The sequence below is a fragment of the Zootoca vivipara genome, chromosome 12 (assembly GCF_965207765.1).
Source record: "Zootoca vivipara chromosome 12, rZooViv2.hap1.1, whole genome shotgun sequence".
Classification (NCBI taxonomy): Eukaryota; Metazoa; Chordata; class Lepidosauria; order Squamata; family Lacertidae; genus Zootoca; species Zootoca vivipara.
Window position 1 is genome coordinate 31,633,286 of NC_142595.1, and position 23,088 is coordinate 31,656,373.

The 23,088-nt window shown below is 44.9% G+C and overlaps 1 long non-coding RNA gene across 1 annotated transcript; it reads left to right on the top strand.

Annotated features, from left to right (window-relative positions):
* The first annotated feature begins 8,073 nt into the window (after positions 1–8,073).
* Positions 8,074–9,716, top strand: LOC148683937 (uncharacterized). The gene is made up of 3 exons (XR_015946694.1): positions 8,074–8,298; positions 8,515–8,648; positions 9,588–9,716. It is a non-coding gene; the product is annotated as an uncharacterized LOC148683937 (long non-coding RNA).
* The last annotated feature ends 13,372 nt before the right edge of the window (positions 9,717–23,088 follow it).

Consider the following 23,088-nt stretch of genomic DNA (forward strand, 5'->3'; position numbering starts at 1 on the left):
CCAAGCAGGGGAGGGGCGGGAAGTCAATCCTGGCTTTCAGAGCATAGTGATAAGACCATGGCACTTCCACAGTTGGGGACATGATCACGTCTATACCCGCACCAAAGATCAAATCCAGCGTGTGGCCTGCTTGATGTGTGGGGCCCAAAACAAACTGGGAGAGCCCTAGTGTCGCCATGGAAGACACCAGATCCGGAACCCGTGAGGAGGGGGTGGCATCTGCATGGACGTTGAAGTCCCCCAAAACCAGTAGGTTAAGGAACTCCAAGGCCCAGCCTGCCACCACCTCCAGCAGGTCCGACAGGGTGGCTGCTGGTGCGCTAGGTGGTCGGTACACCAGCCAGACAGCCAAGCCCCCCTTGGTGCCCCACACTAGGCCAACACATTCAATGCCGGAGACATGGAGAGCAGGGGAGCCATGTGCACCACCTTAAGTTCCTTGGAGGACAGGTGCAAAAATAAATAAATAAAATTACATATAAATGTTTTGTGCTCTACAGCGCCATCTGGTGTTACATGTTTATAACACATATGAGTGATGGAGACCGCTCCCTCCTCCAGCCAATTCCATCGGGCCTAGAAGCCACAGCTTAAGTGGCCCCAGGAAGCTGCTGGAAACATGGCGACATGAACTTACAAGGGGCAGCTTGAGACATCATGGAAAGCATGGCCTCCATGGGGCTGTCCCTGAATAAGTTTGGTCCAATTCAATAAGTTTGGTGTTTACCTCTATGGATGTTGGTGATCTGACACTAAGTAAAAGCGAAACTAACGAAGTGCCATGGTCAGATCACTACCTGGTGCAACTGGACTTCACCGTGACCCTTCCCCTCTGCAGGGAGGTGGGACCTATTTGGATGGTCCGCCCCCGCCACTTAATGGATCCAATTGGTTTCCAGAGAGTGGTTTGGGGTGTTTTATCCCATGTTGATGGCCTCTCAGCCGATTCCCTGGTAACCCGCTGGAATGTGGAATTAACCAGGGCTATTGACTGTTTGGCTCCGAAGCGCCCTCTCCGATTGCATGGAGCCCGGACAGCCCCGTGGTTTTCCCTGGAGCTGAGGGCGATGAAACAGTCGCTGAGACGGCTAGAGCACCGGTGGCGGAAAACTCATTCTGAATACGACCGGGCTAGAGTTCAACTTCGAGCCTACCAAGTGGCAATGGCGAAGGCGAAGAGGACCTTCTTCACCGTTTCTATCGCATCTGCAGAAAACAGCAGCAGGAGACTGTTCCAGGTGGTTCGCAATCTATCCGAACCACCTTCGTCATCGGGGCCTGATAGGGACCCCTATATCTCCTGCAATGCTTTTGCAAAGTTTTTTGCAGATAAAGTCGCTCAGATTCGGAGGGAGGTAGACTCCACCGTGGGAGCAGGGCCGGGGCGGGAGAGTGCTGGAGCCCTGTCTAGTCACGTTTCATGGGATCAATTTCAATCTGTTACCTCCGAGGATGTGGACAGGCTGCTTGGACGAGTGAAACCAACTACCTGTCTCCTTGACCCTTGCCCATTCTGGCTAATAAAAGCGAGCCGGGAAGGGCTGGGCGATGGGCTCCGCGGGGTGGTAAATGCTTCCCTCTATGAGGGAGTATTCCCAGACCTGCTGAAAGAGGCGGTCATTAAACCGCTTCTTAAAAAACCATCTTTAGATGCGGCTAATATGGCCAACTATCGCCCAGTCTCAAATCTTCCATTCTTGGGCAAGGTGATTGAGCGAGTGGTTGCTGAACAACTCCAGGCACGCCTGGAAGAAGCAGACCATTTGGATCCCTTCCAGTCGGGATTCAGGCCTCATCATGGGACTGAAACTGCCCTGGTCGCACTGGTTGATGATCTCCAGCGGGCTAGGGACAAAGGTGAGAGCTGTTTCCTAGTCCTGCTGGATCTCTCAGCGGCTTTTGACACCATCGACCATAACATCCTTCTGGACCATCTAGAGGGGTTGGGAGCTGGGGGCACTGTTATACAGTGGTTCCGCTCCTTCCTCCTGGGCCTTGTTCACATCTTTTTAACATCTACATGCAGCTGTTATACAGTGGTTCCGCTCCTTCCTCCTGGGCCTTGTTCACATCTTTTTAACATCTACATGCAGCTGCTGGGAGAGATCATCAGAGGGTTTGGGCTGGGTGTTCATCAGTATGCAGATGATACCCAGCTCTACCTCTCTTTCAAATCAGAACCAGTGAAGGCAGTGAAGTTCCTGTGTGAGTGCCTGGTGGCGGTTGGAGGATGGATGGCGGCTAACAGATGGAGGTTGAATCCTGACAAGACAGAAGTACTGTTTGTGGGGGACAGGAGGTGGTCAAGTGTGGAGGATTCCCTGGTTCTGAATGGGGTAACTGTGCCCCTAAAGGACCAGGTGCGCAGCCTGGGAGTCATTTTGCACTCACAGCTGTCCATGGAGGCGGAGGTCAATTCTGTGTCCAGGGCAGCTGTCTATCAGCTCCATCTGGTACGCAGGCTGAGACCCTACCTGCCTGCAGACTGTCTAGCCAGAGTGGTGCATGCTCTAGTTATCTCCCGCTTGGACTACTGCAATGCACTCTACGTGGGGCTACCTTTGAAGGTGACTCGGAAACTACAACTAATCCAGAATGCATCAGCTAGACTGGTGACTGGGAGCGGCTGCCGAGACCACATAACACCAGTCTTGAAAGATCTACATTGGCTCCCAATATGTTTCCAAGCACAATTCAAAGTGTTGGTGCTGACCTTTAAAGCCCTAAATGGCCTCGGTCCAGTATACCTGACGGAGCGTCTCCACCTCCATCATTCAGACACGGAGGCAGGGATAGTCTTCAAACAGCGACTAAGCCTGCCTCCTCGGTAATGACATGGTCTGGTCTTAGCGTAACTCCTCCTCCTACCCGTGATCATTGAGATCAGTTGTCACAGTGCATATTCAGGAATTGAGAAAGAATGTATTAATTAAGTTTAATTTTTAACATCAGATAAGGATTTGGATTGCTGAAACCACCATTTGGATGATGAAAACCCCCATTGGAGAGACTGTGATTTCTCAGGTAAGGGAGAAAAGAGAGAGGAGGAAGACAGAGTCCTTTGAAGGACTGGTAGACTGAAGTCCTGAGAGGGATAGATCAGGGGTCGGCAAAGTTTTTGTGGCTGCAGTTGGCCGGAGTGTGTGCGCGCATGCATACTCATGCATGTGCAAACGCTATTTCTGGTGCTCCTTCCGGTGCAGAGGAGGCCTGTGCAGCTTCCCATTGGCTGCAGGAGCTTCCTGCAGTCAATGGGAAGCAGGCCAGCGTCAGAGAAGGCGGTTCCCGCTTTGCTCTGTGCCAGTTTAGCGTGGCGGACGGGAAGTGACCGAGTGGGGGGTGGGGGTCCATGGGCCAGTTAAACGACCCCCATGGGCCACTTGTGGCCCATGTGCCTTAGGTTGCCAACCCCTGAGATAGATAAATAAATTCATTTGCCTTTCTGCCAGATATAATGCCAATTTGAATAAGGTGAAAAACGCAAGCTCCAACTGCACCTTGTCCTGGAATTGCAGGAGAATGGAAGGATGCTCCATCAGAGTTGTGGAATAATTGCCTTCCAAACTGGCCTGACATTTGTTGTTTAGTCGTTTAGTCGTGTCCGACTCTTCGTGACCCCATGGACCATAGCACGCCAGGCACTCAGCAACTCCGTATAGTTAAAGCTATGGTTTTCCCAGTAGTGATGTATGGAAGTGAGAGCTGGACCATAAAGAAGGCTGATCGCCGAAGAATTGATGCTTTTGAATTATGGTGCTGGAGGAGACTCTTGAGAGTCCCATGGACTGCTAGAAGATCAAACCTATCAATTCTTAAGGAAATCAGCCCTGAGTGCTCCCTGGAAGGACAGATCGTGAAGCTGAGGCTCCAATACTTTGGCCACCTCATGAGAAGAGAAGAATCCTTGGAAAAGACCCTGATGTTGGGAAAGATTGGGGGCACTAGGAGAAGGGGACGACAGAGGACAAGATGGTTGGACAGTGTTCTCGAAGCTACGAACATGAGTTTGACCAAACTGCGGGAGGCAGTGGAAGACAGGAGTGCCTGGCGTGCTATGGTCCATGGGGTCACGAAGAGTCGGACACGACTAAACGACTAAACAACAAATGTCAGGCCAGTTTGGAAGGCAATTATTCCACAATGGGGTTGAAGCGATTTTTGAAAAGCATCCTGTTGAAAGATGCAAAATGGGGATAAGAAGTTTCCTGTTTCTGAGATGGAGACTAAAGTTAGAGACAAATATAACCTGTTTCTAAAGAATGGTTTATAAAAATGCCCAGTGCTAACTTTTGGCAAGATCAGCCCATGGTACTAAAAACTGAGCTACCAGGAGAAGCAAAGATTGTGCATCACTAAACTATATGGAAAAAATAGTGATGAGGAAAAGCACTACCAAACAGTACTTGGCTGCTGTGGTCAATAGCAGTTTGTTGGCTTTTAAAATAAGCATGTGCATAGCCCCACTGCAATGCTAAATCATTGTGGATCCCTCTCCAAACAGTTTGCAATTACAGTGGTACCTTGAGTTACAAACGCCTCAGGTTACAAACGTTTCAGGTTACAAACTCTGCTAACCTGGAAGAATTACCTTGAGTTGAAAACTTTGCCCCAGGATGATAACGAAAATAGTGTGCCGGTGGCGCAGCAGCAGCAGCAAGAGGCCCCATTAGCAAAAGCACGCCTCTCGTTAAGAACAGTTTCAGGAAAGAATTAAGTTCGTAACTAGATGTACCACTGTATGTGCAACAACCATCTATTGTCTGATTGCCCCACCATCCCCCGCCCAAAGTGGCTATTACATACCCACCAACTTTTCTCCAATGAAAATAGAGACATCCTATTCAATAATAATAATAATAATAATAATAATAATAATAATAATAATAATAATATTTATACCCTGCCCATCAGACTGGGTTGTCCCAGCCACTCTTGGTGGATTCCAACATATATAAAAACATAACTTCTTGCTCTGGGAGTCGCATAATTTCTCCAATGGAAACAGGGATGTCCTACCATAACCTTCAACATATATATATATGGTTGATGAAAATAGTGGTGTCCAAAAGAAAAAAGGGACATTGTGGGATCAAACCAGAAACCAGGACGGTTTCTGTAAATTTGGGACTGTCTGTGGAAAATAGGGACACTTGAAGAGACGGTATATCATGTGAGTGCTGTAAAATTTGGATAACCAAGTTTACACAACACAAACATAGAACAACTTTGAGACTGCTCTGTTGCTGTTGTATTATCAAGAGAAATGACACCTGCTTCAGCAGATACAGAACATCATTGCACCAGGCCAAGCTATGAGCCTTACATGGCACTACATGCTATGATGATTGCTATCTAAAGATTGAAAGAAGAAGTTAGAGGTTGTGCAAACACAGTATTATAAGCTAGGTTCACCTTTTCTTATAATCAGAATCTTCTCCCAATCTTCACTAAATCAGCTCCCTATCAGAGAGATGGGGACAGTTTGTAATCCAAAGGCCACATTCCCTTCTGGTTAAACTTTGGGGGCCACATGCCCATTGGCGGGCAGGGCCAGAGGCAAAAGCACAAACAGCAATTACTGTAATTTTTTACTTTCATAAAGTAGGCTAGGTTCTACAAATATACAAGCACCCCTGTCTTCCCTTCACTCTGGCAAGCAAGAGACATTATCAGAGTTCAAAGACACATTCCAGCCTGTGACAGATCTACACTGGTTGTTTATAATGTTTTAAATGTGTTAATAAAATGTGACACCAGAAGACAGTGTAGAGCAGTGAGCCTTCAACAATAGAAAATTGCATTGAGAATGATATAACGTTATATTTAATAACATTTTTACAGGTCAATGGAGATCCAGCCCAGGCCAAACCACTCAAGGAGCGTTCACACCTGGGCAGGGTGTATGACCTAAGGAACATCTTGAGGGCCAGATAAAGAGACCAGGGTGGAATTTGTGTGTTCGAACCCAGAGACCTCCCCGCTAAATAAATGCAAACTTGACTCAAATTTTGGTTTGGTTTTTGGCAGAATTTAGGCCACAACTTAATTGATTACAGAAAGTGAGTGGTTGCATAGGCTCTGGTTCAACTAGCTCCCTGCAACCTTGCAGGTAGTGCTGATCCCGGGCACTAAATAGGTCAACCAAGGGTGAACACCTGGACAAGTGGAAAGCTGGGAACAGGCTATGTCCACCACCCAGAAATTTTGATTTAGAACATATTGCTCATAATAACCCATTCAGTGAATACATCCTGTTTTATGGCCAGTATATAGATGAATAGATATTTATATTTTCGGAGGATATTTTTAAACCATTCAACTGTTGGATCAATAGTGCGAATCCACACTTGACCTTTGAAGGTACATTGAGTCCATTGTTTACCTTTCCTTGATCTAGAAATCTTTGTGGATGATTAAAAGTGCGGCCCTATAAGAAAAGCACAGATAGAAACTCCTTCTTACATTACAGATCTAACCATTTCAAACATCTCCATGAAAATCTTCCCTTAGGTCAGTTTCTGAGATTAAAATGCAATTCATTGGACCCACATGACTTTAAAGCCCATTGAAAAATACTTTCTACATCCTTATTACCAAGAGGTTATCCAAACACAGTCATAACAACTGCCATTTAAAAAACTCATAAGAGAGAGGTCGACCCTTCTTACATGTTTCACATATTAATACAAGATCTTCGCTTCCCTAGAATATAACCATATGACTTTCGAAATTGAGAAAATCATTAGGCATCATTGGAATATTCTTAAGGATATCCCGGGGTGTGATAACACGCCCCTCTTTCCCAAACGATGCACAATGACCACTCCCCATATTAAACAGGGGGTGATTTTTGCGTGGTCCACGTGTTTTTTTAAAGAGGAAGCTCTGGGTCACATGCATGAGTATATATAGGTCCCTTGATCCATTTGGACGGCGCCCCATTGGCCAGATTGAACCCATCATCAAGGGACCTACCGATCGGGTGTTGTGGCTAACCAATCTTACCCACCCACAACACAGGCGGTCGGTCTCCAGTTCTCACCACAACACGTACCCTCTTTGAGGGTGGACCCGATCTAGACACATATAAAAACCATACTGAAAATGCTTGTTTTAAAGCATTTTTAAAAATACATTTAATTTTCCATATGGCTCATCATTGCCCTCTAGCGTCACATTGTATATTACACTTAAAACACAGTTAAAATGTTTTAATTGCAGCTGTATAGTGGAGTCTCTGGAGGGCCAGGCCTGAGCATCCCTACCCCTGCTTAGGGATGTAAGAACAAGCAATTTCTATTCTGACCTGTCAAGGTCATCGTGTTCCCATCAGTTGTAGTTTAGTTTTTGTCAAATAAGAAATTATTTGTCTTATTTGTCTGCTATCTAATTTATTTATGTAATTTACAAATATTATTAATTTTTCCTAATTAACAGTGTAATTATTTCCTCACTAGACTTGTCAGCAAAAAGGCCATTCATTTCAACGTAAAAGGAAAAACAAATCGAATGGGGTGGAGGAAGTCAATGGTTATATATTGTTGACAGACTGAAAGCCACCACAGCAGCAAATACCATCTGGTATTCACTGGATTGATTTCTGCTTCAGACATGGGCTAAATAAGCATCAATTTCCACCTCTGTTTCCATTTCCACCTGAATTCCCCCATATCCATATCCCCTGTCCTGTTTTCAAATAGTCCGGTGATCCTTTCCAGAGAGGAAAATGGGGTCTTAGCCCTTTCTCTGCTGTGCTAATTATCAGTATGCAGAGATATAGGCTAAAAAGAGTAATTTTCTGTGTAAGGTTCTGTGTAAATAATGTTATAAAAATGTATGATTTGCATATTACAGGCTTTTAACCTGCCCCCCCCACTCCCCAGATCATGATGGTAGCAAAGGCATAGTAGGAATCTGTCTGTCGAGACATCTTTTCCTGGAGCATAGAGGGAATAATTCTCGATTTCAGGTCAGATGTAATCCTTTTCTAAGGAAGCTTCCTGATTTACTCATTGCAAGATAAGATCCACTTCCCTTTGTTCTTGGCATTGTGTACAAAGAGGAAACAAAAATAATGAGGCACACTGAGCTGCTGTTGGGAAATATAAATATATACCATTTATGCCTTTTCTTGTGGCTGAGCAAACATCAGACACCTGTAGTTGGAGGAAGGAAGGGCAAAGTGGGGCTTAAAAAAGAGTAGCTCTCCGTCAGAGTTCCTTAGAGAAGAGATGGGCTCCATCATGGCATTCCTCTTGCTCACCTGTGGTCTCTTACCATTGATGACTGAAGCTGGGGGTAAGAAATATTCCATGAATTGTTTCTGATTCATCTTAACTAGGCTAGTGGATCATTGATCTCTGCTTTCAAGGGATCTCTTACAGGTAGCTATCACTTGCATCAACTTGTGTTTAGCTATGGTCCTGTCTTAGTGGGGAAAAGATGACTTACAGTCTGTCCACCCATCAGTAAGCCCCACTGAGTTAATGGGTTTACCAGTGCTGTTTTTTCTAGAAAAAGAGGTGCTGGAACTCAACATGAACAGCTCCCTTGTTCTATTATAATGGCAATGGCACCTACCTGAGAGGTGCTGGAAGTGAGTTCTGGAGAGTTCCGGCTGATAAAACAACCCTGGGCCTTACTCCCAGGTAAGTGTGCACAGCCTTCATATAGGTTCTATAGCCCTTAAACGAAACTTCAGGCGTGTATAACTAGGGGTAGACTGAAATTCCTTCCCCTTAAATCTGCCACATCCTTCCCTTTCCAAAATGGGGCATGGTTTTCTGCTGCTTTTAGAAGACATCTGAAGGCACCGTGTTTAGGGAAGTTTTTAATGTTTGATGTTTTAGTATGTGATATGAGCCACCCAGAGTGGCTGGGGAAACCCAGACAGATGGCTGACGTATAAAAAATATAAATAAATAATAATAATTGGCTCACCCATACTTACCTTTCTCCACATTTCTAGGCACAGGTCCGGGCTTTCCTGGTCCACATCTGATCTGACTGCTTGTTTTTGGACCTGGCATCCCTGAAAACCCACTCTTTACTGCTGAATTGGAAAAAATGGCAATCCATGGAAAACCCAAATTGCCATTCGATCTGTGGTAAAGATTGGGTTTTCCTGGGAAACTGGTGGGCAAAATAAATAAAAAAATAAGCACTCAGACATGGACTGAAAAAGCATGGCTGCTGGTCCCAAGTGCCTCTACCACAGCCCAGGTTGGGTGGGATGCTCCAGTGACTACATATGGTACCAGTCTGTGGCACACTGGGGAGGGGGGAATGCCAGCCCACCGCAGGAGACAGCTTGAGAAGCAGTGCCTTGCTCTGTATCCACTGCTCGCTCACTGCTTTTTTTTGAAGCCACATTCACATGGTATCAGCCACAATCCATATTGATGCTGTAGTTTCTGCTGTTTGGTGTGTGATTTTCTTAAATCAGCTTCAATTTGACTAGAAAACTGAATGCTGAGTAAGTGGAAATTGAGACAGTTGTCACACATTCATTGATGATAACTACACCCTTTCCAGTTAATGAATTGCAGTTCTTAATCTTACACCTTTGTCCACTGTTTCCATTTCAGATGATGCGCATTGTGACTGCCCGTTTATTTACCAGGGTAAATCCTATTCCTCTTGCACCCAGGATCACTCTTCTGAGATGTGGTGTGCCACAAAAGTTAACCCTTACACGAGACAAATGAAACTAGGTTCATGGAAATCTTGTGAAACTAAAGGTGACCTGTATTTTCTTCCTATGTCACACGTATGCATAGCCATTTTACTGTAATAAAGTAAACAGATCCTCCTCATGAACTTTAAAGCTAAATGTGGGTTCTCCATAGGCATCTGATTGGAGATTGTGGAAACAAAATGTTGGATTACAGGGGCCTTTGGTCTGATGCAGCAGAACTCTTTCTGTGCTCTTAAAGAGGTTAGGGACTACCATCAGTATCTTGTATAGATTTCCTTATGCCCAAACTATTACAAATCTCCTTCCAAGGATCTGATAAAAGTTGCTTCAAGCAACAAGATCTCTGAAGAAATGAAACACATCACCAGTATGTTAATTTGAAGAAATGGTTCAAACTATTTACCTAAGAGGCACTTTTGTACAAATATTTCCTCCTAATAATTGACAAAGATTGCATAGAGTAGGCAGCGCTAAACTTCGGCCCTCCAGATGTTTTGGACTACAATTCCCATCTTCCCTGACCACTGGTCCTGTTAGCTGGGGATCATGGGAGTTGTAGGCCAAAACATCTGGAGGGCCGCAGTTTGGGGATGCCTGGAATAGACCATAAAAGTCACATGTCATCTTTTCTAATATTACTGATATTACTTTGGCATAAATGCCAGCTATCCTCATGTCTTGTTTTATATCTAGTATAACTGAATTCATCCACTTAATCTTTCTTTATAGTTTCTTGTTTCTTTAACATTATTGTCAATTGAGCAATTGTTACTTGCTTTCACAGGCTCCTGACCAATTCTTTTGTCCTTCGATTGTAGCTATCTTTCTAAGCCTTTGTAAAGGAGATCCCTGGCAAGGTTTATATATATGTGACTTTTCACCATTTTGTTTTATTTTTTTGTATTTTGCGATCATCGCTAGTATGTTTCAATGTATATAATCTCACTCTGTTTGGGTCTAGAGAATGGAGGTAATGATGGTGGACGACCCTGTGTGTTCCCCTTTGTGTACAAGGGCAACACCTACAATACCTGCATCAATAAAAGTTCGTCAAGATACTGGTGTGCCACAACAGGGAACTATGACAAAGATGGGAAATGGAGCCGCTGTGCTGATACCAGTGAGTATAATGCAGGGGGCTGGAATAACAGGAGTGGTTGGCCGGATGAATAATTAGTCAAGGCACCTTGTAGGCCAAGGAGAGTGACAGGGAAGTTCAGCATTCCCCAATCTGGTGTCCTCCAGACATTTTAAACTGCAGTTCCCATCACCACTGACCAGTGACCATACTTGTTAGGGGCAGACTGATGTGAAACACCTGGAAGGCCCCACCTTGGGAGCACTTGCTTGGCATGCAAAGCATCAAAATTTCATTCCCCAGAATCTGCAGGTAGGGCTGGAAGAGCGTCCTTGCCAGTCAGAGTAGACAACACCAAGCTAGATGGATCTCGCGTCTGACTCAGTTTGGATTCAGCTACATTGCTCATGTTATAATGCTATAACTGCATTATAAACATGTGACACCAGTTGGCTCTGTAGAGCACACAACTTTGTGCAATTTCACATAGTTTTTTCTCTTTTGTTATAACAATTTAATTTATGACTTGTTTAAAGTGCCCCCCCTGTGTGTTGATCCAGCCTATGTCAGCTTTCTACCTTCTTATGAAAAATTTGCTTAGTCTTAGCATTCCTGAGCACAGTTCTAGGTTCAGGCCAGGACATCTGATATGACAGGTTTGGATAGGACCATAGAGAACTGAGTAAATAGTCTTCAGAACAGTGAAAAAAGGATTAGTTAGATGAACCACAAGTCACACATTATATAAGAGCTTGGTGCACAGTATATAATAACTTTGTGAGCTTATATGAGAATAAGTGGTTTGGTAGAAGTTATAGAAAAAGAAATGATATAGGACTCAGCTACATTAGTCAAAAACAGTATAATAATAATTATAATAATAATAATTTATTTGTACCCCACCCATCTAGCTGAGTCTCCCCAGCTACTCTCCTAATCGAGTGTTAAAAACAATACAGCATTAAATATTATAAGCTTCCCTAAACAGGGCTGCCTTCAGATGTCTTTTAAAATTAGGATAGCTGTTTATTTCCTTGACATCTGATGGGAGGGCGTTCCACAGGGCGGGCGCCATTACCGAGAAGGCCCTCTGTCTGGTTCCCTGCAACCTCACTTCTCGCAATGAGGGAACCAGCAGAAGGCCTCCCATCAGATGTCAAGACAGCTGCCCTGGACACAGAATTAACCTGTGCCTCCATGGACAGCTGCGCCAGACTGCCAAGTGCCCCAGCCAGCCAGCCTGCTGGTTCGGCATCTGGAACTGGCTACTGCTGCCATGCCGTGCCTTGCGGAGCGAGACCGCAAGCGCCCCAGCCAGCCAGCCAGCCAGCCAGCAGGACCCAGCACGCCAGCCGCGGCAGGAGGAGGAGGAGGAGGCTTGCCGGTTTGGCGCCTAGCAGTGCTGTGCTGCTGCTGGCTTCCAGAGGCTCGGGCGCTGCTGGGCGCCGGCCCGGCAGGCTGCCTCGGGTCCTTGTGCTTGTGCCTCTTACAGTACTCAGCAACTCACTGCCATTTTCCTTTCCCTTCGTTTCCCATCGGTCTCGTTCTACTACACACTTTCGGTCTGTTTTCCACTCGTCTTTCCACCTCCTCTTCCCTCACGCTCTTCTCCTACACAGGCTGCTGTCTTCGGGAGGCTTGGGCACTCCGCACGGCGCTGCCGGGCGCCTACCCAGCAGGCTGCCTCCGGTCCTTTTGTTTGTGCCTCTTACTCAGCAGCTCATTGCCATTTTCCTTCCTCTTCCCTTTTGTTGTTCTTCAGCCTCCTGTCTTTCCCTTCGTTTCCCTTCTGTTTTGCTCTCCTCCACACTTTCAGTCTGTTTTCTGCTCGTCTTTCCACCTCCTCTTCTCCCTCGCTCTTCTCCTTCGCAGGCTCTCTCTGCGTTCCCTCGCCTTCCTGCCTCTCCCACACCGCGTTTTCTCACCTTCAAATACTCCTCCCTACCTCCTCATTCCCTTTTGTCCTTCCTTGGTGCTTTCCCATTTCACTCTTTTTACCACTCTTTATTATCTGTTAGTGTCTATAATGAAAGAGAAAAAGAGCAAGAGGATTTTCTTTCTCTTTGTTCCCCTTTGCTCTTCCCATACACGTCGCAAGGTTTCTCAGCACAACTTTCATAAATTGACACAAGGTGAGCCTCCTTATCCCTGAATTCCTTGTAACTATAAAATGTTTACATAAAATCAGCTGTCCCCCAGAAACTCTTCTCTTTCACTATTTCTCCTTTGGGGTAGCTGTTTTCTGTGTCATTTTAACTATTGAGAAACTTAGTGCCACTTTTGAGGCATCTCACTTTTCTGCTTTCCTCTTTTCCACAAAAGTACGGTAGCCCCCTTTTCTCGATATAAATGGTTGTTGTAGATATAAATTAATAGAAATAAATCTATTGTACTTCCCAGAACTTGTTAGTTGGAAGAATCCTTTGCATTTTTTAATCATTTGGGCTATAGGTTTCATTGGAACCGTTTAACATGAATGATATTTTGTCTACTCTGTTCTCACTTTCCAGGAAGTCCTCCAAGTGTCGGCTGTAAATATCAATGATTCCTGTTATCCAGGTGGATGGGTAAATGAAAGATCATTGGGTGTGCCAACTAGAAGCCTTGCTTAGTGGGTTGTGCTGCAAATAATTTGGAAGAATGATGACCCTGTTACCAATATATAAAGTCTGACCCTATATAACCCTGATGGTGGCCTAAAATTAAAGAAGATTTGGCAATGGGAGATTATTAATCTTTGTCAAACTGTATCTTTGTGCGACAAAAATAAAACACTTCTTTTAGTTTGCCAGGCAGCATAAAAAAATGTATGATGAGTGATCACTATGAAATATGATGAGTGCGGGAGAAAGTTTTTACAACTGCATGAATGAGATTGCATAGTCTTCATAGGATGAATGAAAATATGTACATGTGGCCGGTTGTATGTGAGAGTTTGTGTGTTCTATCACACACTTCACCCAAACATCCAAAAGTTTCCCAAGTGGCCTTTAGCTTTCACTGGTTCATGTCAAAGAAATATCTGTAGTAGATAAAGTGAGTATGATTCAGTATTCAGAGATACCCTAGTTAAAGCCAGCAGCAAGCATCAACCAAGCAAAGCTCTCATGCCCAGCCAATGCCCTCAGCCCTGAAGGGGACAGCCCTGGCACCCCATTCAACTGTGGTCACTTCCTTTGAAAATTCTACCTTCTCAGCTCCTCTCCTTGGATAGAACTTAATGGAAACACATGAGATCAATACTTTCTGTACTAAAAAATGCAGACTAACAGTGTCACCCACTCCTAACTCGGACAGCCACTTTTGAAGGATATCATGGTTGATGGTATTGAAAGTAGGTGAGAGGTCAATGAGAATTAACAGAGACACATTCCCCCTATCTCTCTCCTGACAGAGATCATCATTAAGGGTGACCAAGCAGTTTCTGTGCCCAAATCAGGCCTAAACCTTGATTGAAATAGGTTCATTTGATAAAAACCTCAACATTTACTTCTTTCAATATGAGAAATGTTGGTGGCACAAAATTGCATATGCATAGTATGTATAATAGTTTCTCATTTGCACATATTTGTGGCTAACCATCATGAATAGAAAGAACATTTCATAGAACTTGTGGCATATTGAGCTTATTGTCAACTGGGAACCATGCTAGTCCTGGCTCCCAGGTTATGACTCATATGTTTATTGCATTCCTACTTTATATTTGTATATATGAGCGTAAAACATTTTAAATATGCATCTACAGAATGTAATATGTGACACAGCCCTTAGATTAATAAGAAGGATTAGTTTGTTGTTGATCAACAGGATTACCTGGAACTGTTGCATGAATCAATAAGATGGTTTCAGAGAAGCCAGCATTCCCAGGGGCAGGAAATTGTTCATTTTGCAAAAAATAATAATAATTGTTTGAAATCTCAGACACTTTTACAGAACCGGACACAAATCTCTCATGCTCTTTCCAAATAAACATAGAAATTAATAGGGATTGCAGGATCTGCTCCATGAGATCTCTTTTCTTTGTTTTCTGGGTCAGCCTGAAGTTAACTAATTGGAAATCTAAAACAATGGGCTGTGCACATTATTTATTTATTACATTGAAAGTCCCGCCTTTTTCACACTTGTAGTTTTGGATATAATGGAGATGTAAAATATTTGGATTATTGTAAAAGATGCAGGCCCCTTCATGGATCAATGCCTTGTCGTGGCGAAGGGGCTTGAATAACTCAGAGAAGCTATGAGCTATGCCATGCAGGGCCACCCAAGATGGACAGGTCATAGTGGAGAGTTTTGACTAAACGTGATCCACCTGGAGAAGGAACTGGCAAGCCACTCCAGTATCCCTGCCAAGAAAACTCCATGGATAAAGACAACAGGCATATAAAAGTTATGATGCTGGAAGATGAGCCCCTCAGGTTGGAAGGCGTCCAACATGCTACTGAGGAAGAGCGGAGGACAAGTACAAGTAGATTCAGAGCTGATGAAGTGGCTGGGCCAAAGCCGAAAGGACGCTCAGTTGCGGATATGCCTGGAAGCGAAAGGAAAGTCCGATGCTGTAAAGAAAAATATTGCATAGGAACCTGGAATGTAAGAACCATGAATGGAGGTAAGCTGGATGTGGTCAAAAATGAGATGACAAGAATAAATATCAACATCCTGGGCATCAGTGAACTAAAATGGAAGGGAATGGGCGAATTCAGTTCGGGTGACTATCATATCTACTACTGTGGGCAAGAATCCTGTAGTAGAAATGGAGTGGCCCTCATAGTCAACAAAAGAGTGGCAAAAGCTGTAATGGGATGCAATCTCAAAAATAACAGAATGATCTCGATACGAATCCAAGGCAGACCTTTTAACATCACGGTAATCCAAGTTTATGCACCAACTACCGGTGCTGAAGAAAGTGAAATTGACCAATTCTATGAAGACCTACAACACCTTCTAGAAATGACACCAAAGAAGGATGTTCTTCTCATTACAGGGGATTGGAATGCTAAAGTAGGGAATCAAGAGATAAAAGGAACAACTGGCAAGTTTGGCCTTGGAGTTCAAAATGAAGCAGGACAAAGGCTAATAGAGTTCTGTCAAGAGAACAAGCTGGTCATCACAAACACTCTCTTCCAACAACACAAGAGACGACTCTACACATGGATATCACCAAATGGGCAGCATCGAAATCAGATTGATTATATTCTCTGCAGCCAAAGATGGAGAAGCTCTATACAGTCAGCAAAAACAAGACCTGGAGCTGACTGTAACTCAGATCATCAGCTTCTTATAGCAAAATTCCAGCTTAAACTGAAGAAAGTAGGAAAAACCACTGGGCCAGTAAGATACAATCTGAATCAAATCCCTTATGAATACACAGTGGAAGTGAGGAACAGGTTTAAGGATTTAGATTTGGTGGACAGAGTGACTGAAGAACTATGGATGGAGGCTTGTAACATTATACAGGAGGCAGCAACGAAAACCATCCCAAGGAAAAGGAAATGCAAGAAAGCAAAATGACTGTCCAACGAGGCCTTACAAATAGCGGAGGAGAGGAGGCAAGCAAAATGCAAGGGAGATAGGGAAAGATACAGGAAACTGAATGCAGATTTCCAAAAAACAGCAAGGAGAGACAAGAGGGTCTTCTTAAATGAGCAATGCAAAGAAACAGAGGAAAACAATAGAATGGGGAAAACCAGAGATCTGTTCAAGAAAATTGGAGATATGAAAGGAACATTTCGTACAAAGATTACCATAATCAAGGACAAAAGTGGTAAGGACCTAACAGAAGCAGAAGACATCAAGAAGAGGTGGCAGGAATACACAGAGGAATTTTACCAGAAAGATATGGAGGTCTCGTACACCCCAGGTAGTGTGGTTGCTGACCTTGAGCCAGACATCTTGGAGAGTGAAATCAAATGGGCCTTAGAAAGCACTGCTAATAACAAGGCCAGTGGAAGTGATGATATTCCAGCTGAACTATTTAAAATTTTAAAAGATGATGCTGTTAAGGTGCTAAACGACTAAACAACAACAAAACCTTCAAAAGGTTCAGGCAGCTCAATTAGAAGTTTGAGTTTGCTGGAATGCATTGCTTTCTGTTGCCAGAAGCAAGTACCTCGCTCTTTAACGCACAGAGCAAAGACTTATTGTTTGTCCCGATGCTTGCGCATCAAAAGTAAAAGCTGGTTTTCGTGCTGGCACAACTGTAGCTGTTTGATTTACAAGGTATCCGGGGGAGGAAGCGATTTCCCCGAACGCTGCGTAAAGTAGCAGGCTTGGACTTTAAGAAGACCGAATTCTTCTGATCCATTCCCTTATTGTTGGGGAGTGAGGGGGTGCAGCACATATGCCCCCAAAGGCTGCAAAAGCGGCTTGGTTGCTGCACCATTGAAAAGCCAACAGCCGTACTATGTGTTCTGCAGGAAATTTTTAAAGCTGCGACACAGACATTCCAAGATGGCACTTGCTTTCTAGGATGCCGAGAGGAGTTTGGAGGGCTGCAATTTGATCTCTCCGACACCCACGTGATGTGGGAGGCTTGTTTCCTGAAGCCAAAAGCCCCAGTAGTGTTTGAAGGCGTTTTGGCTGAAGATGGAACTGTTTTCCTGTTCTGAAGAGAGAAGGAAGCTGGACCATGTCCAAATGGGGGTGTGTACCAAAAAAGCCAACTGTGCAATTTTCTGATAGTCAAAGAGCTATGATGCCATGACTTATCAGAGGTGCAAGATGGTATGGCCAATGCCAATCCAGTTGCAGGTAGTTCCAAAGGTGAACTGCAGCACAGGGTATAAATCGGGGGAGTTTGTTAGGAGATTCATTCCCCGTCTGCAGTCATGGGGTTGTTGTGTATCATATGACTGTATGTGTTTTCATTCCCACAGAGTGGAAGTGACGTTGGCAGGATGTTTGTCTTACCTTCCTGTCCTATGTGGGACTGTTGTCTCCTTTGTTCTCCCTCTTTACTGGCTGTGATGCCAGAGAGAGGGAGCCATGATGTAGAGCTCCCAGTTTGTTTATATGTAAATCATAGAATCATAGAGTTGGAAGAGACCACAAGGGTCATCTAGTCCAACCCCCTGCCAAGCAGGAAACACCATCAAAGCATTCTTGACATATGTCTGTCAAGCCTCTGCTTAAAGACCTCCAAAGAAGGAGACTCCACCACACTCCTTGGTAGCAAATTCCACTGCCGAACAGCTCTTATTGTCAGGAAGTTCTTCCTAATGTTTAGGTGGAATCTTCTTTCTTGTAGTCTGAATCCATTGCTCCGTGTCCGCTTCTCTGGAGCAGCAGAAAACAATCTTTCTCGCTCCTCCATATGACATCCTTTCATATATTTGAACATGGCTATCATATCACCCCTTAACCTTCTCTTCTCCAGGCTAAACATACCCAGCTCCCTAAGCCGTTCCTCATAAGGCATTGTTTCCAGGCCTTTGACCATTTTGGTTGCCCTCCTCTGGACACGTTCCAGTTTGTCAGTATCCTTCTTGAACTGTGGTGCCCAGAACTGGACACAGTACTCCAGGTGAGGTCTGACCAGAGCAGAATATAGTGGTACTATTACTTCCCTTGATCTAGATGCAATACTCCTATTGATGCAGCCCAGAATTGCATTGGCTTTTTTAGCTGCTGCATCACACTGCATAAATAAAGCAGTAAATAAAGCAGTTAAGCCTTATTTACTGACTTGTGTGTTGTTCATCACGTTTGTGAGAGCAATCGCATATTTGGCCTGTGGGACCAGTCTGACAACTGGCCCCCCCAGGATGGCCGAATTTCCCTTGTTCTCTTAAATTGGCAATGGCGCCCACCTGGGAGGTGCCGGAACTCAGTTACGATGAGTTCCAGTTTTTTTAAAAGGCTCTACTCCCCACTCCCAGAACAAAACTGCTAATTCTCAGTGGCAGTGCCATTCTTCTGAAGCTGAGGTGTTGCCTTCAGGGCTTTGCAGCTAGCAATGAATTATAGCTCAGACCTAGCATTAATGATTTGCTCATTGTAATTTCAGAAGTATTATGTATGTGGGAAATCCCATGCCAAAGCAGTGCAGGGATACAGGAAAGGGGAGAAAAGACCAGAGCTAATTTGTCATGGCCCAATCAAATCTGAGTAAGAGAGAGGTCGACCCTTCTAACATCTGTTTCACATGTCAATACAAGATCTTGGTATAGTTACGCTTCCCTAGAATATAACCACGAAGAGTCGGACACGACTAAACGACTAAACAACAACAAGAATATAACCATATGACTTTCAAAATTGAGAAAATCATTAGGCGTTATTGGCATATTCTTAAGGATATCCCAGGGTGTGATAATATACCCCTCTTTGGCAAATGACGCACAATGACCGCTCTCCACATTAAATGGGGAGGGGGGTTTGCGTGGTCGCATGCAGCCCCCTGGACCACAGAGTGACTCCCTGGTAGTTCGGAACTGGCCACTCCCTTCCCAGGCTGAATACCTGGGGTCTCCGCCTACCCTGGCCAATCATCCAATCCCGCCTGGGGAGGTGTTGCCATGGGATTGGCCAGGTAAGGGGAGGGACTGTCCAGCTCACACAATAGAATTTGAATCTTACCTGCGAAGCAGCAGCCGGCTCCAGAGCTTCTGCCACCCTCATTTAAGTCTTATTTTGTAGGTTAACCTCTCTTTTTCACAGGTATGCAGGCACTGCTACGTCAGGGTCGCTGTTGAAGGGCCGGAGAGGAATTTCCCTGCATTGTCAGGTTTTGCCTTTCCTGTAGCAATACCCCACAACTTTGTTGCTTTCTGTCAGGAGTATGGGCAGGAGTCAGGCTCTGGGGCCTGTGGTGCTTTGCAGGACTGGGGCATGCCTCAGCTTGTGCTGGAGAAGCAGGGCGTGGCCACGCGGGTGAAGTCCTCGGCTTGTGTTGGGGAGGCAAGGAGTAGTCACCCAGGTGAGGCCACTTGAGATCTCACTGCACCTGGTGGCAGGAACTGGGAGGGATAAAAGCCCAGCATTTCCCTTCAGCTCTTTGCCACAGCAACGCTATCCCTGCCTGGTTGCATCTGGCCTCTTGCTCCTTGCTCCTTGGACCCTTGCCTTGCCGACGTCGTGATCCTTGCTCCGTGGACCCTTGCCTTGACGACGTCTTGATCCTTGCTCCGTGGACCCTTGCCTTGCCGACATCTTGATCCTTGCTCCGTGGACCCTTGCCTTGCCGACGTCTTGATACTTGCTCCGTGGATCCTTGCCTTGCCAACGTCTTGCTCCTTGACCCTTGGACCTTCGCCTTGCTCCTTGACCCTTGGACCTTCACCTTGCTTCTTGTTCCTTGAACCTTCGCCTTGCTCCTTGACCCTTGGACCTTCCCCTTGCTTCTTGTTCCTTGAGCCTTCGCCTTGCTCCTTGACCCTTGGACCTTCGCCTTGCTCCTTGACCCTTGGACCTTCGCCTTGCTCCTCGACCCTTGGACCCTCGCCTTGTCAATGCCTTGCTCCTTGACTCCCAGACCTTCGCCTCTGCCTTGCTCCGTAACCCTGCGACTGCCTGCTGCTGGACCCTCAGTCCTGCACCTGTTCCTGCTTCTACACCACCATCTTGCCTCTGGTCCTGACACCCGCCGACCAGACCGTGACACTTTCAGGCCTTGGGCGGAATCCTTTTGGCTATCTTCCTAAAGGGGTGGGGCGTGAGGTGGTGACCATACTCCCTTGGCGGCGTCAAGATCAGGGTTCCCCCGTTAAAGGGGTCTTGGGGGGACGTATTGGCCATACACCGAGAGGTCGTCATTGCTCTCCCCCTCTAGCTGATTACGGTTGTCCACAGTTGTACAGTTGTTTATGGTATTTATATTATTTTTGTAAAAAAGTGTGTGACATCACAACATTGCATTTATTTGCATCACGCAGACACTGTACTACTGATGAAGCCCAGGATGGCGAAACAAGGTTTATATCCCAGAAATACTTGTCTTCAGAATAGGATTCTGCAGAACTGGAACTACTTGTTATTGCTGGGACTTTATGAATGGATGCAGGTGGAACAGACACGTACCAATGTCTAGACCTGATCCATGAAGTGATTACAGTATGAATTGATCCACTGGGTCTTCTGCTGATTTCATTGCATTTTATGACTCATTTCTGTTGAAATTTATATGATACAGTGAATTACTATACTTTTTTTTGCAAGAGTGCAGCTGGTTACGACTCGTGTGTTTATTCAGAAAATCCAAGCCACAAATATGAAGCAGCAACCGTGTCAGGGTACCTGGGAAGCCATGGCCTTAAGGCGGACAACTAAATGGGAGTACGAGCTAGGCTCAATAAGACCTCAATTAACATTGTGGGCTGCATGAGGTGAGGCTGCCCCTCGAATGGGCCACTTATTTCCGCAAGATGTGGCAGGATGACTCTCGGAACACATATCGCAAACATGGGAATAGCTACATCCCTGACTCTGGCAGGAACCCTTATTATATTCCCAACAAATAAGACACCTTCCTGGCTTCTTAATCTCCTGCTTGGATTTTAACTGCTCAGTGGACTTGCTCTCGAAATTTGGAGAGACATAAGTAGTCCATACATCAAGATCCTTATGATCCCATCAAGCAGAAGGGATCTTGGCAGCCCGACGATGGAAACTCTTGTTGTAGCTTATAGCTTCCGCCTCACCGGCCAATGTAAAGGCCTTATGCACCAATGATTGATAAATCCACTGGTGAAAACTTCTCTTGCGGTGAGCTGCAGAAATAACCCCAGCAAATACTTGAAAGCCATCAAAGGTTCTCTCCACTTTAAGGGAGCTGGCCTTGCCCTTGCCCAAAGCAACCTGCTTATCCTTGTCTGGGCATTCATTACGGGGAAGGAATTTGAAAATATTCACATAGCGACCGTTGAGAATCCTATGTCGCATTCTGGGTGGCAAATGCGCACTTGGAATAATATCCCTGACAGCATTGGTCGAAATTTTAACATCTTTGACCGGTTCACCACCAATGCATTCCAAAGGAAGGCCGTACCTGGCCCTATGGGTGTTGGCTCTATGCTGCCATGCCCACCTAGCAGGCCCAAAGCTCCCTCACCATGAACCCAATACATACCCAACGCCACATCTGAATTATCTTCAGAGGTCTGAGAAGATGTACCAGTAGAAGAGGAGGAGGAGCACAAGCTCTACAGACCAGGAGCGCTTGAGGAGCTGAAGCCCCGTGGGTGAAAGCCCCTATGAGGGGGTCGGAAGGGAAAGGCAATGAAAGGAAGGGAATTAACCGAGGAGGGAAGAATAACTACTGGGAAAATCAAGGGGGAAAGGGGGAATAAAGGAAAGAGATCACCAGGACGATCCATCAAAGGTAAATCGCTCTCTCTCTCAGTTGCCCAGAGGACATACTGTTGCTGTTTCGAATGCACGCACCAAAAGAGGAAGCTCTGGGTCACGTGTATGGGTATATATAGGTCCCTCGATCCGTTTGGACTGCGCCCCATTGAAAATGGGGTCTTAGCCCTTTCTCTGCTGTACTAATTTCAGTATCCAGAGATATAGGCTAAAAAGAGTTATATATATATATATATATATATATATATATATATATATATATATATGTTGAATTTTCCTTATTGCTCATCATTGCCCTCTAGCATCACATTGCATATTACACTTAAAACATTTTATTTGAAGCTGTATAGTGGAGTCTCTGGGAGGGCCAGGCCTGAGCATCCCTACCCCTGCTTAGGGATGTAAGAACAAGCAATTTCTATTCTGACCTGTCAAGGTTATCTTGTTCCCATCAGTTGTAGTTTAGTTTTTGCCAAATATGAAATTATTTGTCTTATTTGTCTGCTATTTAATTTATAAATGTAATTTACAAATATTATTAATGTTTCATAATTAACCGTGTAATTATTTCCTCACTATACTTGTCAGCGAAAAGGCCATTCATTTCAATGTAAAAGGAAAAACAAATCAAATGGGGCAGAGGAAGTCAATGGTTATATATTGTTGACAGACTGAAAGCCACCACAGCAGCAAATACCAACTGGTATTCACTGGATTGGTTTCTGCTTCAGACATGGGCTAAATAAGCATCAATTTCCACCTCTGTTTCCATTTCCATCTGAATTCCCCCATATCCATATCCCCTGTCCTGTTTTCAATTAGTCTGGTGATCTTTCCACACCAGAGAGGAAAATGGGGTCTTAGCCCTTTCTCTGCTGTACTAATTATCAGTATGCAGAGCTATAGGCTAAAAAGAGTAACTTTCCAAATCTGTGTAAGGTTCTGTGTAAATAATGTTATAAAAATATATAATTTGCATATTACAGGCTTTTAACCTGTTCCCCCTACTCCCCAG